Here is a 7,586-nt window from a genome sequence, read left to right on the forward strand (position 1 = left end):
CACTGGACCCTCCCTCAGGAGTAGCATGAAAGTGAGCAAGACCCTAATGGGAGTTATCTACAGGCCCCCAAACAGCAGACTGGATGTAGGGTGTAAGTTGAATGAAGAGTTAAAATTGGCATGTCGCAAAGGTAATGATACAGTTGTCATGGGGGAATTTCAATATGCTGGTAGACTGGGAGAATCAGAATGGTACTGGACCCCAAGAAAGGGAGTTTGTGGAGTGCCTCCAAGATGGATTCTTAGAACAGCTTGTACTGGAGCCTACCAGGGAGAAGGCAATTCTAGATTTAGTGTTGTGCAATGAACCGCATTTGATCAGGGACCTGGAGGTAAAGGAACCATTAGGAGGTAGTGACCATAATATGATATGTTTTAACCTACAATTTGAGAAGGAGAAGGGAAAATCGGATGTGTCAGTATTACAGTTGAACAAAGAGAACTATGGAGCTATGAGGGAGGAGCTGGCCAAAGTTCAATGGGACTATACCCCAGCAGGGAAGACAGTGGAACAACAATGGCAGGTATTTCTGGGAATAATGCAGAAGGTGCAGGATTGGTTCATTCCAAAGAGGAAGAAGGATCCTAAGGGGAGTAAAGGGTGGCCATGGCTGACGAGGGAAGTAAAGGGCAGTATAAAAATAAAAGAGAAGAAGTATAACATAGCAAAGATGAACGGGAAACCAGAGGACTGGGAAGCTTTTAAAGAGCAACATAAGATAACAAAAAAGGCAATACGCCAAGAAAAAATTAGGTACGAAGGTAAACTAGCCAAGAATATAAAGGAAGATAGTAAAAGCTTCTTTAGGTATGTGAATAGCAAAAAAATAGTTACGACCAAAATTGGACCATTGAAGACAGAAACGGGTGAATTTATTATGGGGAACAAGGAAATGGCAGATGAGTTGAACAAGTACTTTGGATCTGTCTTCACTAGGGAAGACACAAACAATCTCCCAGATGTAATAGTGGCCAAAGGAACTAGGGTAAAGGATGAACTGAAGGAAATTTATATTAGGCAAGAAACGGTGTTGGATAGACTGTTGAGTCTGAAGGCTGATAAGTCCCCGGGACCTGACGGTCTGCATCCCAGAGTACTTAAAGAGGTGGCTCTAGAAATCATGGATGCATTGGTAATCATTTTCTAATGTTCTATAGATTCAGGGACAGTTCCTGCTGATTGGAGGGTGGCTAATGTTGTCCCACTTTTCAAGAAAGGAGGGAGAGAGAAAACAGGGAATTATAGACCGGTTAGCCTGACATCAGTGGTGGGAAAGATGCTGGAGTCAATTATAAAAGATGAAATTACGACACATTTGGATAGCAGTAGAAGGATCAGTCCGAGTCAGCACAGATTTATGAAGGGAAAAACATGCTTGACTAATCTTCTGGAGTTTTTTGAGGATGTAACTATGAAAATGAACAAGGGAGAGCCAGTGAATGTAGTGTACCTGGACTTCCAGAAAGCTTTTGATAAAGTCCCACATAGGAGATTAGTGGGCAAAATTAGGGCACATGGTATTGGGGGCAGAGTACTGACATGGATTGAAAATTGGCTGGCTGACAGGAAACAAAGAGTAGCGATTAATGGGTCCCTTTTGGAATGGCAGGCTGTGACCAGTGGGGTACCGCAAGGTTCGGTACTGGGACCGCAGCTGTTTACAATATACATTAATGATTTAGATGAAGGGATTAAAAGTAACATTAGCAAATTTGCTGATGACACAAAGCTGGGTGGCAGTGTGAAATGTCAGGAAGATGTTATGAGAATGCAGGGTGACTTGGACAGGTTGGGTGAGTGGGCAAATGTATGGCAGATGCAGTTTAGTGTGGATAAATGTGAGGTTATCCACTTTGCTGGCAAGAACAGGAAGGCAGATTACTATCTAAATGGAGTCAAGTTAGGAAAAGGGGAAGTACAACGAGATCTAGGTGTTCTTGTACATCAGTCAATGAAAGCAAGCATGCAGGTACAGCAGACAGTGAAGAAAGCTAATGGCATGCTGGCCTTTATAACAAGAGGAATTGAGTATAGGAGTAAAGAGGTCCTTCTGCAGCTGTACAGGGTCCTGGTGAGACCCCACCTGGAATATTGTGTGCAGTTTTGGTCTCCAAATTTGAGGAAGGACATTCTTGTTATTGAGCCCCAGACGTGATGCAGAGAAATGCGACAACCACTTCCAGCTACGTATTTCTCTCGCCGGTGTCAGGCCTCCGTCTCTGTTCTCTGGCAGGGTTTTGGGGCGGGGGGAGAGGTATTTCAGTTCTCAAGCAAATGCCTGTAACCAGAGAGCCCTGCCTGTCACGTGACAGCACTGCCCCCACCTGGTCGGAGGTCACACCACCTGCCTGTCCCATGACAGCACTGCCCCCACCTGGTTGGAGGTCACACCACCTGCCTGTCCTGTGACAGCACTGACCCCACCTGGTCGGAGGTCACACCACCTGCCTGTCACGTGACAGCACTGCCCCCCTCCACCTGGTTGGAGGTCACACCACCTGCCTGTCCTGTGACAGCACTGACCCCCACCTGGTCGGAGGTCACACCACCTGCCTGTCACGTGACAGCACTGCCCCCCTCCACCTGGTTGGAGGTCACACCACCTGCCTGTCCTGTGACAGCACTGACCCCCCCCCCACCTGGTCGGAGGGCACACCACCTGCCTGTCCCGTGACAGCACTGCCCCCACCTGGTCGGAGGTCACACCACCTGCCTGTCCCGTGACAGCACTGCCCCCACCTGGTCGGAGGTCGCACCACCTGCCTGTCCCGTGACAGCACTGCCCCCACCTGGTCGGAGGTCACACCACCTGCCTGTCCCGTGACAGCACTGCCCCAACCTGGTCGGAGGTCACACCACCTGCCTGTCCCGTGACACCACTGCCCCCCCCCACCTGGTCGGAGGTCACACCACCTGCCTGTCCCATGACAGCACTGCCCCCACCTGGTCGGAGGTCACACCACCTGCCTGTCCCGTGACACCACTGCCCCCACCTGGTCGGAGGTCACACCACCTGCCTGTCCCGTGACAGCACTGGCCCCACCTGGTCGGAGGTCACACCACCTGCCTGTCCCGTGACAGCACTGCCCCCACCTGGTCAGAGGTCACACCACCTGCCTGTCCCGTGACAGCACTGCCCCCACCTGGTCGGAGGTCACACCACCTGCCTGTCCCGTGACACCACTGCCCCCACCTGGTCGGAGGTCACACCACCTGCCTGTCCCGTGACAGCACTGCCCCCCCCACCTGGTCGGAGGTCACACCACCTGCCCGCCAACATTTCGCCCCTCCCAACTAATCAATGCACACTTAACCATTGGCCACTGTCTAGCACCAAGCCGTTGGCCCCCCCGGTGAATCACCCGGGCTGGACCCTCCAGCCCCCTGACCCATAAAGGGTGCTACATGTGCCTGGCTCGCTCTCTTTTTGCCATCCTCGAGGGACCACCCTGCTTCACTCCAGGCTGAACAGCGCTGGAGACACGTGGTGAGCCGGGCATTGAATAGGGTCGTGGGGGCGTTTATTGTTGTCCCTGTAGCAGAGAGCCATGCCTGCCCCTAGTCAAGGGGTGGCGGGTATCGTAGTTACTTTTCCCTTCCTCATATGCGTACCTGTACTCCGTCCCCACACCGTTTTCCCGTGTATTGTACTGCCAACCCGACTTTTCCCACGCTCGTCTATTATAAGCGTGTTTCTGTGAATATTGTAGCCGCTCGTGTTGTTCCCAAGCTCTTCTCCCCTTGTAAATAAACTCCTTATTATTAAAACTGTGTGTCCAGAGCCCTTGCCTTTGAGACCCAGAGAACCTGTCTCATTTCCAGCACAACAATGCCAGAGAGTTTATATCTTCATCCTGATACTGAGGCCCCTTTCTCGGGATGACAGCCACCGTTTTGTTCCTCTCTGCGCGCATTTTAGGTTCTTTACGTAAGGGTTCGCGTAACGTAGAACGTAGCCATCCACAGCGCATTACAGGCCCTTCGGCCCACGATGCTGTGCCGACCATGTAACCTGCTCCAGAAACTGCCTGGAATCACCCTGCCGCAGAGCCCTCTATTTTTCTAAGCTCCATCTATCTAAGAGTCTATTAAAAGACCCTATTGTATCCGCTTCCACCACTGTCACCGGCAGCCCATTCCACGGACCCCCCACTCTCTGCGTAACAAAAAACTTATCCCTGACATTTGAGAATCCCCTTTTAGAAGCCGAAATCCGATGTGTCGGTATTTCAGTGGAGTAAAGGAAATTACAGTGGCATGAGAGACGAACTGGCCAAGGTTGACTGGAAAGGGACACGAGCAGGAAGGACGGCAGAGCAGCAGTGGCTGGAGTTTATGCGAGAAGTGAGGAATGTGCAAGACAGATATATTCCAAAGAAGAAATTTTCAAATGGAAAAAGGATGCGACCGTGGCTGACAAGAGAAGTCAAAGCCAAAGTAAAAGCAAAGCAGAGGGCATACAAAGAAGCAAAAATTAGTGTGAAGACAGAGGATTGGGAAGTTTTTAAAAGCTTACAAAAGGAAATTTAGAAGGTGATTAAGAGGGAAAAGATGAACTATGAAAGGAAGCTAGCAAATAATATCAAAGAGGATACTAAAAGCTTTTTCAAGTATATAAAGAGTAAAAGACAGGTGAGAGTAGATATAGCACCGATAGAAAATGATGCTGGAGAATTTGTAATGGGAGATAAGGAGATATCGGAGGAACTGAATGAATACTTTGCATCAGTCTTCACTGAGGAAGATATCAGCAGTATACCGGACACTCAAGGGTGTCAGGGAAGAGAAATATGCACAGTCACAATTACGACAGAGAAAGTACTCAGGAAGCTGAATAGTCTAAGGGTAGATAAATCTCCTGGACCAGATGGAATGCACCCTCGTGTTCTGAAGGAAGTAGCAGTGGAGATTGCAGAGGCATTAGGAATGATCTTTCAAAAGTCGAAAGATCCTGACCTGGTTCCGGAGGACTGGAAGATTGCAAATGTCACTCCGCTATTTAAGAAGGGGACAAGGAAGCAAAAAGGAAATTATAGACCTGTTAGCTTGACATCGGTGGTTGGGAAGTTGTTGGAGTCAATTGTCAAGGATGAGGTTACGGAGTACCTGGAGGCATATGACAAGATAGGCCAAACTCAGCATGGTTTCCTTAAAGGAAAATCCTGCCTGACAAACCCATTGAAATTTTTTGAGGAAATTACAAGTAGGCTAGACAAGGGAGATGCAGTGGATGTTGTGTATTTGGATTTTCGGAAGGCCTTTGACAAGGTGCCGCACATGAGGCTGCTTAACAAGTTAAGAGCTCATGGTATTATAGTAAAGTTACTAACATGGTGAGAGCATTGGCTGATCGGTAGGAGGCAGCGAGTGGGAATAAAAGGGATCCTTTTCTGGTTGGCTGTCAGTGATTAGTGGTGTTCCACAGGGGTCGGTGTTGGGACCACTTCTTTTTATGCTGTATTTCAATGATTTAGATGATGCAATAGATGGCTTTGTTGCCAGATTTGCAAATGATATGAAGATTGGTGGAGGGGCAGGTAATATTGAGGAAACAGGTAGGATGCAGAGGGCTTAGACAGATTAGGAGAAAGGGCAAGAAAGTGGCAAATAAAATACAATGTTAGAAAATGCATGGTCTTGCACTTTGGTAGCAGAAATAGATGTGCGGACTAATTTCTAAATGGGCAGAAAATCCAGGAATCTGAGATGCAAAGGGACTTAGGAGTCCTTGTGCAGAACACCCTGAAGGGTAACTTGCCGGTTGAGTCGGTGGTGAGGAAGGCAAATGCCATGTTAGCATTCATTTCAAGAGGTCTGGAATACAAGAGCAGGGATGTGATGCTGAGGCTTTATAAGGCACTGGTGAGGCCTGACCTTGAGTATTGTGAACAGTTTCAGGCTCCTCATCTAAGAAAAGATGCGCTGGCATTGGAGGGGGTCCAGAGGAGGTTCACAAGGATGATTCCGGGAATGAAAGGGTTATCATACGAGGAATGTTTGATGGCTCTGGGTCTGTACTCACTGGAATTCAGAAAGGATGGGGGAGGTATCTCATTGAAACCTTTCGAATGTTGAAAGGTCTAGACAGAGTAGATGTGGGAAGGATGTTTCCCATGATGGGGGAGTCTAGGACAAGAGGGCACAGCCTCAGGATAGAGGGGCATCCATTTGAAACAGAGATACGGAGAAATTTCTTTTGCTGGGGGGGGCGTGAATTTGTGGAATTTATAACCACGGGCAGCGGTGGAGGCCGGGTCATTGGGTGTACCTAAGGCAGAGTTCTTGATAGGACAGGGCATCAAAGGTTACAGGGAGGGGGCCCAGGGAGTGGAGCTGAGGAGGGGGAAAAAAGGGTCAGCCATGATTGAATGGTGGAGCAGATTCGATGGGCCAAATGGCCTAATTCAGCTCCTATGTCTTATGGTTTATGATCTTAAATGGGAATGTAGAAAATGAATCTTTAGTAACATAGAAATTAACTGCACATTACAGGCCCTTCGGCCCACAATGTTGTGCTGACCATGTAACCTGCTCTAGAGACTGCCTAGAATTTCCCTACCGCATAGCCCTGTATTTTTCTAAGCTCCATGTAGCCATCCGGGAGTCTCTTAAAAGACCCTATCGTATCAGCCTCCACCACCGTCGCCGGCAGCCCGTTCCACACACTCACCACTCTCTGTGTGAAAAAAAACTTACCCAAAAGCACCTTAAAACTGTGCCCCCTTGTGTTAGCCATTTCAGCCCCTGGGAAAAAGCCTCTGACTATCCACACGATCAATGCCTCTCATCATCTTGTACACCTCTATCAGGTCACCGCTCACCCACCGTCGCACTGGGGTAACCCCGGGGTCATTGGGTGTTTCGGGTCTTTCAACGTCGGACCCCCCCCCCGGCCCAGGTGATCGGGCCCCGAATTGTCTGCCGGCAGCGCGGGTCCCACCAGTCTCGCACCGCGATCTGGAGGCTCGTTCAGCAGCTTCTGGAACATTCCCGGCGGCTCTGTTCTCTGCAGCCCCCGTAATGCCAAGGGCGGGGGGGGGGGGAGTAGGTTCTGCACAGCGGGCAGCCAGCAAAACCTCCCAAACCACAATCGGCTCACATCGTGCCCTCCACCCCCGTTTCTGGCACTGCTCCACCAGCTCCGGGTAAATCTGGCTTTCTTGCGCTCGAACGCCTCCTCGGTCCGGTCTTCCCAAGGCACTGTCAGCTCTACCGTGACCACCTGTAACTTGAGGATTCTCACAGGATGACCACGTCCGGCCCCGGGGGTGGGGGGAGGCCTTGGGGGTTCTAGCGTTACTCTTGTCACGTACCCGTGACGGGTGAACGAACCAGCAGAAATGGAAAGCACCGTGGAGTCGGGTATTGCTGTAAACTGATGCTATTTATTAGTAACTGCGCAATACAGGAATATAAATGCAGATACGGATGGAGTGGATGGAGCTGCAGGTGGTCGAAGGTTACAAGAGGATACAGACGGGCTGCAGAGTTGGGCAGAAAAATGGCAGATGGAGTTCAATCCGGACAAGTGTGAGCTGATGCATTTTGGGAGGACAAACCAGAAGACTGAGTACAGGGTTAATGG

This window comes from Hemitrygon akajei, chromosome 18 (assembly GCF_048418815.1).
Source record: "Hemitrygon akajei chromosome 18, sHemAka1.3, whole genome shotgun sequence".
NCBI classification, from domain to species: domain Eukaryota; kingdom Metazoa; phylum Chordata; class Chondrichthyes; order Myliobatiformes; family Dasyatidae; genus Hemitrygon; species Hemitrygon akajei.